This window comes from Nerophis lumbriciformis, linkage group LG16 (genome assembly GCF_033978685.3).
Source record: "Nerophis lumbriciformis linkage group LG16, RoL_Nlum_v2.1, whole genome shotgun sequence".
Lineage (NCBI taxonomy): Eukaryota > Metazoa > Chordata > Actinopteri > Syngnathiformes > Syngnathidae > Nerophis > Nerophis lumbriciformis.
In genome coordinates this window covers 7,387,099-7,400,331 of record NC_084563.2, presented here as the reverse complement: position 1 = coordinate 7,400,331, position 13,233 = coordinate 7,387,099, and the positions used below count along the sequence as shown (strand labels likewise).

The following is a 13,233-nucleotide window of genomic DNA, read 5'->3' as shown; positions in this document are numbered from 1 at the left end:
TGGAGTAAGTTTGAAAACTTGGTGGAATAAATTTAAAAACTTGGTGGAATATGTTTGAACCCTTTGTGGAATAAGTTTTAAAAATTGGTGGAAAACGTTTTTAAAAATTTGGTGGAAAAAGTTTTAAAAATTGGTAGAATATGTTTGAAAACTCGGTAGAATATGTTTAAAAACTTAGTGGAATATGTTTGAGCATTTGGTGGAATATGTTTGGAAACTTGGTGGAATATGTTTGAACACTTGGTGGAATATGTTTGAAAAGTTGGTGGACTATGTTTAAAAACTTGGTGGAATATGTTTGAAAACTTGGTGGAATATGTTTGAAAGCTTGGTGGGGTAAATTGGAAAACTGGGTGGAGTAAGTTGGAAAACTTGGTGGAATACCTTTAAAAACTTGGTGGAATATATTTGAAAGCTTGGTAGAATATGTTTGGAAAACTTGGTGGAATATGTTTAAAAACTTGGTGGAATACGTTTGAAAACTCGGTAGAATATGTTTAAAAACTTAGTGAAATATGTTTGAAAACTTGGTAATATAAGTTTGGAATTTTGGTGGAATAAGTTTGAAAACTTGGTGAAATAAGTTTCAACACTTGGTGGAATATGTTTAAAAACTCGGTGGAATACGTTTGAAAACTCGGTAGAATACTTTTGAAAACTCGGTGGAATACTTTTGAAAACTCGGTGGACTAAGTTTGAAAACTTGGTGGAATAAATTTAAAAACTTGGTGGAATATGTTTGAACACTTGGTGGAATAAGTTTTAAAAATTGGTGGAAAACGTTTTTAAAAATTTGGTGGAAAAAGTTTTAAAAATTGGTGGAATATGTTTGAAAACTCAGTAGAATATGTTTAAAAACTTAGTGGAATATGTTTGAGCATTTGGTGGAATATGTTTGGAAACTTGGTGGAATATGTTTGAACACTTGGTGGAATATGTTTGAAAAGTTGGTGAAATATGTTTGAAAATTGGGTGGACTATGTTTAAAAACTTGGTGGAATATGTTTTAACACTTGGTGGACTATGTTTGAAAACTTGGTGGAATATGTTTGAAAACTTGGTGGATTACGTTGAAAAACTTGGTGGACTATGTTTAAAAACTTGGTGGAATATGTTTGAACACTTGGTGGACTATATTTGAAAACTTGGTGGAATATGTTTGAAAACTTGGTGGAGTAAGTTGGAAAACTTGGTGGAATACGTTTAAAAACTTGGTGGATTACGTTGAAAAACTTGGTGGAATATGTTTCAAAACGTGGTGGAATATGTTTGAAAACTTGGTGGAGTAAGTTTAAAAACTTGGTGGAATAAGTTTGAAAACTTGGTGAGAGGATAATACTTTGAATCTTGCACAAGGTGCACTGACTGTCTTGTAAGTGTGTGAACATGAAGTGAGGAAGTCTGTTATAATAATAATAATAATAATAATAATAATAATAATGATACATTTGACTTATAAGGCATCCTTCTATGCTCTCAAGGACACTGTACAAAACAAAACAATAAAATTAATTGGATAAAACAACAACAAAGATAGATACAATTTACAGTTAATAAGCAGTCAGGTATACAGTCGTAGTCAAAAGTTTACATACACTTGTAAAGAACATAATGTCATGGCTGTCTTGAGTTTCCAATCATTTCTACAAGTCTTATTTTCTTCTCATAGAGTGATTGGAGCACATACTTGTTGGTCACAAAAAATATTCATGAAGTTTGCTTCATTTATGAATTTATTATGGGTCTACTGAAAATGTGACCAAATCTGCTGGGTCAAAAGTATACATACAGAAACATACATTATCAATATCGGTGATGTAGAAAAGTTACAATCAAATCAAATTAGCTTCATGGCATGGCCTCGTAACTTCATGTGAGTGATTATGATTGACGACACCTGTTGACTTCTCTGAGCCCATTTAAATAGGACTCATGTGATGCAGTCATTAGATTCGGTTACAATCGTGACAATGGGAAAGTCAAAGGAACTCAGCACAGATCTGAAAAAACTAATCATTGACTTGAACAAGTCAGGAAAGTCACTTGGAGCCATTTCAAAGAAGCTTAAGGTCCCAAGAGCAACTGTGCAGACAATTGTTCGTAAGTATAAAGTGCATGGCACAGTTTTGTCACTGCCACGATCAGGAAGAAAACGCAAGCTATCACCTGCTGCTGAGAGAAAATTGGTCAGGATGATCAAGAGTCAACCAAGAATCACCAAAAAGCAAGTCTGCAATGAATTGGAAGCTGCTGGAACACAGGTGTCAGTGTCCACAGTCAAGTGTGTTTTGCATCACAATGGACTGAGAGGCTACCATGCAAGAAAGAAGCCCTTGCTCCAGAAGCGACACTTTAAGGCTTGTCTAAAGTTTGCTGTTGATCACATTCTGGAGAAAAGTTCTGTGGTTAGATGAAACAAAAATGGAGCTGTTTGGCCACAATACCCAGCAATATGTTTGGAGGAGAAAAGGTGAGGCCTTTAATCCCAGGAACACCAATTCCTACCGTCAAGCATGGTGGTGGTAGTATTATGCTCTGGGCCTGTTTTGCTGCCAATGGAACTGGTGCTTTACAGAGAGTAGATGGGACAATGAAAAGGGAGGATTACCTCCAAATTCTTCAGGACAAGCTAAAATCATCAGCCCGAAGGTTGGGTCTTTGGTGCAGTTGGCTGTTCCAACAGGACAATGACCCCAAACACATGTCAAAAGTGGTAAAGGAATGGCTAAATCAGGCTAGAATGAAGGTTTTAGAATGGCCTTCCCAAAGTCCTGACTTAAACGTGTGGACAATGCTGAAGACACAAGTCCATGTCAGAAAACCAACAAATTTAGCTGAACTGCACCAATTTTGTCAAGAGGAGTGGTCAAATATTCAAGCAGAAGCTTGCCAGAAGCTTGTGGATGGCTACCAACAGCGCCTTTTTGCAGTGAAACTTGCCAAGGGACATGTAAGCAAATATTAACATTGCTGTATGTATACTTTTGACCCAGCACATTTGCTCACATTTTCAGTAGACCCATAATAAATTCATAAAAGAAGCAAACTTCATGAATGTTTTTTGTGACCAACAAGTATGTGCTCCAATCACTCTATCACAAAAAAATAAAAGTTGTAGAAATGATTGGAAACTCAAGACAGCCATGACATTATGTTCTTTACAAGTGTATGTACACTTTTGATCATGACTGTAGGTGTGTTTTGAGTCTTGGTTTGAAGAGGGATATTGAGTCCATATTGCGAAGGTCTGGGGGTAGTGTGTTCAAAAGATGAGGGGCTGAGCGGCTGAAGGCCTGGGCCCCCATAGTGGACAGTCTGTAGAAGCAGACAATGGGATGGATGGATGAAGAGGATCTTAGGGAACGTGAGGGCAAGGCGACATGGAGCAGGTCAGAGAGATATGACGGGGCAAGGTTATGGATAGCTTAGAAAGTGAGGAGAAGTATTTTAAATTGGAAGAGAAGTCTGTAAGGGAGGAAGGAGGAAGATAAGTCTGTAAGGCAGGAAGGAGGAAGAGAAGTCTGTAAGGAGAAAGATAAGTCTGTAAGGAGGAAGAGATGTCTGTAAGGGAGGAAGGAGGAAGAGAAGTCTGTAAGGGAGGAAGGAGGAAGAGAAGTCTGTAAGGGAGGAAGGAGGAAGAGAAGTCTGTAAGGAGAAAGATAAGTCTGTAAGAGAGGAATGTAGAAAGAAGTCTGAAAGGGAGGAAGGAGGAAATTAAGTCTGTAAGGGAGGACGGAGAAGAGAAGTCTGGAAGGAGAAAGAGAAGTCTGTAAGGGAGGAAGGAGGAAGAGAAGTCTGTAAGGGAGGAAGGAGGAAGAGAAGTCTGTAAGGGAGGAAGTAGGAAGAGAAGTCTGTAAGGGAGGAAGGAGGAAGAGAAGTCTGTAAGGGAGGAAGGAGGAAGAGAAGTCTGTAAGGGAGGAAGTAGGAAGAGAAGTCTGTAAGGGAGGAAGGAGGAAGAGAAGTCTGTAAGGGAGGAAGGAGGAAGAGAAGTCTGTAAGGAGAAAGATAAGTCTGTAAGAGAGGAATGTGGAAAGAAGTCTGAAAGGGAGGAAGGAGGAAATTAAGTCTGTAAGGGAGGATGGAGAAGAGAAGTCTGGAAGGAGGAAGAGAAGTCTGTAAGGGAGGAAGGAGGAAGAGAAGTCTGTAAGGGAGGAAGGAGGAAGATAAGTCTGTAAGGGAGGAAATAGGAAGAGAAGTCTGTAAGGGAGGAAGGAGGAAGAGAAGTTTCTAAGGGAGGAAGGAGGAAGAGAAGTCTCTAAGGGAGGAAGGAGGAAGAGAAGTCTGTAAGGGAGGAAGGAGGAAGAGAAGTCTGTAAGGGAGGAAGGAGGAAGAGAAGTCTGTAAGGGAGGAAGGAGGAAGAGAAGTCTGTAAGGGAGGAATGTGGAAAGAAGTCTGTAAGGGAGGAAGGAGGAAGAGAAGTCTGTAAGGAGGAAGAGAAGTCTGTAAGTGAGGAAGTAGGAAGAGAAGTCTGTAAGGGAGGAAGGAGGAAGAGAAGTCTGTAAGGGAGGAATGAGGAAGAGAAGTCTGTAAGGGAGGAAGGAGGAAGAGAAGTCTCTAAGGGAGGTAGGAGGAAGAGAAGTCTGTAAGGGAGGAAGGAGGAAGAGAAGTCTGTAAGGGAGGAAGGAGGAAGAGAAGTCTCTAAGGGAGGAAGGAGGAAGAGAAGTCTGAAAGGGAGGAAGGAGGTAAAGACGTCTGTAAGGGAGGAAGGTGGAAGAGAAGTCTGTAAGGGAGGAAGGAGGAAGAGAAGTCTGTAAGGGAGGAAGGAGGAAGAGAAGTCTGTAAGGGAGGAAGGAGGAAGAGAAGTCTGTAAGGGAGGAATGAGGAAGAGAAGTCTGTAAGGGAGGAATGAGGAAGAGAAGTCTGTAAGGGAGGAAGGAGGAAGAGAAGTCTCTAAGGGAGGTAGGAGGAAGAGAAGTCTGTAAGGGAGGAAGGAGGAAGAGAAGTCTGTAAGGGAGGAAGGAGGAAGAGAAGTCTGTAAGGGAAGAAGGAGGAAGAGAAGTCTGTAAGGGATGAATGAGGAAGAGAAGTCTGTAAGGGAGGAAGGAGGAAGAGAAGTCTCTAAGGGAGGAATGAGGAAGAGAAGTCTGTAAGGGAGGAAGGAGGAAGAGAAGTCTGTAAGGGAGGAAGGAGGAAGAGAAGTCTGTAAGGGAATAAGGAGGAAGAGAAGTCTGTAAGGGATGAATGAGGAAGAGAAGTCTGTAAGGGAGGAAGGAGGAAGAGAAGTCTCTAAGGGAGGAATGAGGAAGAGAAGTCTGTAAGGGAGGAAGGAGGAAGAGAAGTCTGTAAGGGAGGAAGGAGGAAGAGAAGTCTGTAAGGGAGGAAGGAGGAAGAGAAGTCTGTAAGGGAGGAAGGAGGAAGAGAAGTCTATAAGGGAGGAAGGAGGAAGAGAAGTCTCTAAGGGAGGAAGGAGGAAGAGAAGTCTGTAAGTGAGGAAGGAGGAAGAGAAGTCTGTAAGGGAGGAAGGAGGAAGAGAAGTCTGTAAGAGAGGAAGAAGGAAGAGAAGTCTGTAAGGGAGGAAGGAGGAAGAGAAGTCTGTAAGAGAGGAAGGAGGAAGAGAAGTCTGTAAGGGAGGAAGGAGGAAGTGAAGTCTCTAAGGGGGGAAGGAGGAAGAGGAGTCTGTAAGGGAGGAAGGAGGAAGAGAAGTCTGTAAGGGAGGAAGGAGGAAGTGAAGTCTCTAAGGGGGGAAGGAGGAAGAGGAGTCTGTAAGGGAGGAAGGAGGAAGAGAAGTCTGTAAGGGAGGAAGGAGGAAGTGAAGTCTCTAAGGGGGGAAGGAGGAAGAGAAGTCTGTAAGGGAGCAAGAGAACAGTGAAAATCTATTTAAAATGAACGGAAAAGGTTGCCAATAAGTATTAAGATGAAAGATTAAATGGCTTCTAAGACAAACGGAACATTCCAAGAAGAAGAAGAAGAAGAAGAAGGAGAAGGACTTTAACGTTATTGCACAAGTACAAGGAAATGTCATTTTCAGGACAAACCCGTTAAGGAGCAGACAAACATTGTACAAAGTGACAGAACAGGAACGCTGATGGTTGGCCACTTACCCCGCCCCATAAAAAGTGACCGCGGGGAACGGGGGGGATGAGTTAAAAAAGTCAATCTTGGCCTGGGGCCAGGAAAAAAAACTTGATAGCCACGATAAGCACACATACACATGTTACGACACAGAAACCACTAGACTTGCAACAGAAGGTGTAGGAGGGGTTGGGCTTTGGTGCGGAAGCTGCAGCTCTTATAGCACTGCTCCAGCCATCTATTGGCCCTAAGGAGTTAAGCGGTGGCAAAGGCGTCGGGTGGGGGTGGTGGTACGTGTGCATATGTATCCATGGTCTATGGCGTGTGTGTGTGTGTGTTGTGTCTGTAGACCTGGAATCGGTCTTCAGGCTCAGCAACCAGAGTTCAACTCCCCAGGTGTTGTTGACATGGAAGGAGTTTGTTTAGTCTTCTCTGCACTGTCCTCGAGGGGAATCTTGAAGCAACGACCTTGCCACGTGGCAGCCAGGGAAAACAATCCAGATTAGAATGTGTTATGACTTGGTCCTGGGGTTTAGTTTTTCTAGAAGGCAACGGAAAGTTGGCTCGGGCGAGACGGGAATGTAAGTACATGATTTATTATTACTATCAAAAAAAAGTACAAACGAAAAGCACGCACAGTGGCGGAGAAACAACTTGGCTATGAAAACAAATACTTGCACAAAGGCAGAAACTATGAACAACAAAAAACACTAACTGTGGCATTAATAAACAAAACTTACTTGGCATGGACAGAAGGATCAGCATGAACGATGGACATGAAAAAAGTGTCAGGAATGTGCAGAGCATAAATGTGGGATGTCGCCAGAACGACAAACTGAAAACAATGAACTTAAATACTATAGACATGATTAGTGAAAGCAGGTGCGTGACTCAAAACGTGAAACAGGTGCGTGACGTGACAGGTGAAAACTAATGGTTGCTATGGTGACAAAACAAAACAAAAGTGCACAAAAAGTCCAAAAACAAAACCGAACATGACTAAAACAAAACATGATCACACAGACATGACAGAATGGTTGTGTTTGAGTCAGTGAAAACAAATTTAAACTGTTATTTTAATTGTCTAATTGTGGTCCTCAAATTCATCATACTTCGCCATGCAGGGCAGATGGCATGTCCTAGATGTTATCCAGTTTGTGATTCCGTCCAAAATCACAAAGGTCGGATTGCCCACGGTGTGTATGCATCCTCCAATTATTTGTGGCAGCTTTGAGGTACCTTGAATGGCTGCCAGCATCTTCCAATTTGTGGATACACCGGGGAAACGCTTCCTCCAATCAGCAGATGTCCTGTTATCATGGTTCCAAATAGGTAGATGTCTTCAACGTCCTCTACTGAAAGGACTCCTCTTCTCCCAAGAGTCCGTCGTGTGCCCAGCAACAAAAGTTCAGACAGGACAGGCAGGTTCCCCCAACCCTCGAGGTCTAGTCAATTTTGTCGAAAGGTCAGTTGATCAATTTTTATTGCTGCGGTTTTAGAGAGCATTGCAAAAAGAGGCAACAAGAAAGTTAAACCACAGGACAAGAAAAAAGACAAGCGTTAAAGTTAAAGTTAGGTTTTGTGAAAGTGTGGAAAACCCAAAGTTCTCTATTGTAAAATTGTACTCCAAGTATATGAATAAATGTAGCAAACACACCACTGTGTGTGTGTGTGTGTGTGTGTGTGTGTGTGTGTGTGTGTGTGTGTGTGTGTGTGTGTGTGTGTGTGTGTGTGTGTGTGTGTGTGTGTGTGTGTGTGTGTGACTGATTCTTCTGTCCAAACTTGTAGATTTCAATAATTCGCTGATCCGAATGATTCCTAAATTCTGACCCATTTTGCTGGACAGAGAAACATTGCACAATCATTTGTTCTGTAATGATTTATGGTGGTCGGAGTACAAGAAGTTGCTTGCTCAGAAATATTCAACCGTAGAGGAATAATACGTTTACACTAAATCAGTGTTTCTCGACCCATTGTTGGGATGCAAAGGTTCGCCAAACTATACGTTTCTCAGCTCGTTGTGGCCCGTATGTGTACGCAGTTGTAATACACTTGTCCACCACATAACAATAATAATAATACATTTTATTTATAAGGCGCCTTTCTGGGCACTCAAGGACACCATACAAAATCACAACAATAAAATCAAATTGGATAATAAAAAAAAACAACAACAACAAAGAGAAGAGAAAAGATGATTTCAATAATTCGCTGATCCGAATGATTCCTAAATTCTGACCCATTGTGCTGGACAGAGAAACATTGCACAATCATTTGTTCTGTAATGATTTATGGTGGTCGGAGTACAAGAAGTTGCTTGCTCAGAAATATTCAGCCGTAGAGGAATAATACGTTTACACTAAATCAGTGTTTCTCGACCCATTGTTGGGATTCAAAGGTTCGCCAAACTATAAGTTTCTCAGCTCGTTGTGACCCATATGTGTACGCAGTTGTAATACACTTGTCCACCACATAACAATAATAATAATAAATTTTATTTATAAGGCGCCTTTCTGGGCACTTAAGGACACCATACAAAATCACAACAATAAAATCAAATTGGATAAAAAAAAAACAACAACAACAAAGAGAAGAGAAAAGATGATTGCAATGAATAAGCAGTCAGGAATAGGTGTGTTTTGAGTCTTGATTTGAAGAGGGATATTGAATCTAAGTTGCGAAGGTCTGGTGGTAAAGAGTTCCAAAGATGTGGGGCATAGCGGCCGGTGGACAGTTTAAATAAAGGGACAGTGAGATGGATGGATGAAGAGGATCTTAGGGAACGTGAGGGCGTGGTGACATGGATCAGGTCTGAGAGATATGATGGATATGGATATGATGTGGTGGTAATGACAATATCACACAAACAGAAGAAGTCTGGAGCTAAAGTCAAAGAGAAGTTTTTTTAAGCGCAAAAAATGTGACTAAAGCGTAGAACCTGTATTTTTATTTGTCCTTTAATTTCATTGACATTTTAGTTAAGAAACATATTCATTATTAATTTAGGTTATTCATTTTAGCACAACAAAATTGTATGTAAATTAATTGTCCGCCAGTCTTAGTAATTATTTTTGTAATCCGTTTATGGTTTATGCAGTCCTGTGATTTTTCCATCTATAGTCGGAAATCCGTGTTTTTTATCTCTGTAAAAATATTTTAAAAATATTTTCAGTTTTTCTTCGTTTTTTCCAAACTACAATGTGTTAAAATCTTGATTCGTCTCTTTGCCATACCTGCCAACAACTACGGTTTTCCCGTAATGAGTACGGTTTTTGATCATCCAGTGGTAAAAACTACGGTTTTCCATTAAAAATGACGACCTTAAAAACAGAATCTATGTCGCGAAACAACTCCACGGGCAGGGGACAACATATACTGGAAACATCAATGATGATTGGTTGGTTTACGTATAAGAACATCTGTAATTGGTTGGTGGGTTTAATATGATGAGTCACGATTGGTTAAGATTAGGGCAAAACATTACGAACAGGCCAATCAGAGGAAAGATAGGGCGGGTCATTGAACCAGGAAGGGAACATACAACAGACGCGCACATACCTAATGACGAGAAGAGAGTCGGAGAAGAGAAGAGGGAATATTCAAGCGGGCGATTTATATATTAGAAAAACTAATGGCTATTCAGATAAAGGAAGTTACCGTATTTTTCGGACTATAAGTCGCAGTTTTTTTCATAGTTTGGCCTGGCTCCAGTGCGACTTATATCTGTTTTTTTCCTTCTTTATTATGCATTTTTGGCAGGTGCAACTTATACTCCGGTGCGACTTATACTCCGAAAAATACGGTAGCTCAGAGAATAAACATTGTTTGTACTCTTTATGATTTTTGCATTTGGAGCAGTTAGAAGTGGAGAGGGAGTCGAAGAGACAGAAATTGGCTGTAGGTTGTAAATACTGTATAGAGTAGACTAACCCATGTGGTTCCTGTGGATGTGAACACAAGTTGTAATTACTGTAGTGACTAAATAACATAGTGACTGAAACAGACATAGTAATGTGTAAAAAATGTCAATAACTAAATGAACCATCTGTGGTTGTGAAGTGAACACTAGTAAGGTTGTAAATACTGTATAGAGTAGGCTAACCCATGTGGTTCCTGTGGATGTGAACAGAAGTTGTAATTACTTTAGTGACTAAATAACATAGTGACTGAAACATACATAGTAATGTGTACATAATGTCAATAAGTAGATGAACCATCTGTGGCTGTGAAGTGAACACTAGTAAGGTTGTAAATACTGTATAGCAGGGGTCCCCAAACTTTTGACTCGGGGGGCCACATTGGGTTAAAACATTTTGGCCGGGGTCGGGTTGTGTGTGTATATATATATATATGTATATATATATATATATATTAGTCAGGGAAACCTGCGAAACAGGCTTGTAGGGATGACATAGCCTCTGTGTTTTTTCCTGACCTAACGTGTATATATATATATATATATATATATATATATATATATATATATTCCTCGCGCACTAATTGACTAAAAAGAGCACGCACTTGCCGATGATGTCACGTTATCGATGGGAAAATAACATTTTAGACAATATCATTTGCCTGAGCCGGGAGGAGACACAGAGAGTAACAAGCGGTAGAAAATGGATTAAAAAGGACAGATTTTTATTTTTTTTAATTTAATTAAAAAAAGAATGTATTTATTTATTTATTTATTTTTTATTTTTTTAAACTTGGAAGTTCCTGCGGGCCGGATTTTGGACGCTGGCGGGCCTTATCCAGTCCACAGGTCGTAGTTTGGGGACCCCTGCTGTATAGAGTAGGCTAACCCATGTGGTTCCTGTGGATGTGAACAGAAGTTGTAATTACTGTAGTGAGTAAATAACATAGTGACTGAAACAGACAAAGTAATGTGTAAATAATGTCAATAACGAGATGGAACATCTGTGGCTGTAAAGTGAACACTAGTAAGGTTGTAAATACTGTATAGAGTAGACTAACCCATGTGGTTCTTGTGGATGTGAACACAAGTTGTAATTACTGTAGTGACTAAATAACATAGTGACTGAAACATGCATAGTAATGTGTAAATAATGTCAACATGTAGATGAACCATCTGTGGCTGTGAAAGGAACTCTAGTATGGTTGTAAATACTGTATAGAGTAGACTAACCCATGTGGTTCCTGTGGATGTGAACATAATTACTATAGTGACTAAATAATATAGTGACTGAAACATACATAGTAATGTGTAAATAATGTCAATAAGTAGATGAACCATCTGTGGCTGTGAAGGGAACTCTAGTATGGTTGTAAATACTGTATAGAGTAGACTAACCCATGTGGTTCCTGTGAATGTGAACATAATTACTATAGTGACTAAATAATATAGTGACTGAAACATACATAGTAATGTGTAAATAATATCAATAACTAAATGAACCCTCTGTGGCTGTGAAGTGAACACTAGTACGGTTGTAAATAATGTATAAAGTAGGCGAACCCATGTGGTTCCTGTGGATGTGAACACAAGTTGTAACTACTGTAGTGACTAAATAACATAGTGACTGAAACATACATAGTAATGTGTAAATAATGTCAATAAGTAGATGAACCATCTGTGGCTGTGAAGGGAACTCTAGTAAGGTTGTATATACTGTATAGAATAGACTAACCCATGTGGTTCCTGTGGATGTGAACAGAATTGTAATTACTGTAGTGACTAAATAACATAGTGACTGAAACATACATAGTAATGTGTACATAATATCAATAACTAAATGAACCCTCTGTGGCTGTGAAGTAAACATTAGTACGGTTGTAAATAATGTATAAAGTAGGCTAGCCCATGTGGTTCCTGTGGATGTGAACACAAGTTGTAATTACTGTAGTGACTAAATAACATAGTGACTGAAACATACATAGTAATGTGTAAATAATGTCAATAAGTAGATGAACCATCTGTGGCTGTGAAGTGAACACTAGTAAGGTTGTAAATACTGTATAGAGTAGGCTAACCCATGTGGTTCCTGTGGATGTGAACATAATTACTGTAGTGACTAAATAACATAGGGACTGAAACAGACAAAGTAATGTGTAAATAATGTAAATAACTGGATGAACCATATGTTGCTGTGAAGTGAACACTAGTAAGGTTGTAAATAATGTATAAAGTAGGCGAACCCATGTGGTTCCTGTGGATGTGAACACAAGTTGTAATTACTGTAGTGACTAAAAAACATAGTGACTGAAACATACATAGTAATGTGTAAATAATGTCAACAAGTAGATGAACCATCTGTGGCTGTGAAGGGAACTCTAGTATGGTTGTAAATACTATATAGAGTAGACTAACCCATGTGGTTCCTGTGGATATGAACATAATTACTGTAGTGACTAAATAACATAGTGGGGGGGGGGGGGGGGTGTTGCCCTGTGGCCCCCGGACTCCCGGTTTATTTTCAGTCTTTTTCATTAGGTACAGATCACATGCCTGGGTTTATGTGTTCAATAAATAATAATATTTGCAATGAGCACATGCTTTCATATCATTTGACAAAGTTGTAAACTGTAAGGTAGGTTGGACGTAATTATTCAATACAATCCAATGTTGATATTTGAGAGGGCCCCGGGCCCTTCTGTCGTGAAAAAGTTGGGCCCGGTGGTAAGAAGCTAATGTTAGCCTGCAAACGCTGCCAAGGTGAAGTTCTGCGAAGTTATTATATCACACTGCTCATTTGTGACGTGGCCCACTACTGGCCTGGCATGCGTACTGCAGCCTGTTTGAAGGATGTGGAATCCAGCAAGACGCCTTATAAGGGAGACGCAAGAGTTTCTTGTGTTTCTTTGTGCGTCTGCGAACACGAGTCGGGATGCTAATTAGCCCGTCTTTGGTCTCACGTTGGAGCCAGAGCGAGGCTGCGCTTTTGTAGTCGGAATCAGGAGCCGTGAAGTCAGACAGGCCCGGGGCTAAGCTCCGCCTTAAGCTCCGCCTTAAGCCCGGGGCTTAGCCGCGACACGAGCACAGGGCCGTGCAAAGTGAAGGTTTGAGATGAGAGCGGGAGTCTCCCGTCGACAAGAGTTCACGCGCGCCTTCATCCGTCTTCCTCCCCGCTGACGCTGACGGATTACAACGTGGCCGCCGCCGCCGCCGCCATCCCTCGCACTGCGGCGGAGTGGGAATCAGGCCCCGCCCATCCGTCTGATGCCGGAGAAGGATGGGGGCTCCTTAGCTGGGACCTTTTT

General features: G+C 40.6%; 1 protein-coding gene across 2 annotated transcripts in view; it reads left to right on the top strand.

The window, feature by feature from the left end:
* The window catches only part of glra1 (glycine receptor, alpha 1), a 156,314-nt gene that overhangs the window by 46,715 nt on the left and 96,366 nt on the right, over positions 1–13,233 (top strand). The gene's annotated exons all lie outside the window — the stretch shown is intronic.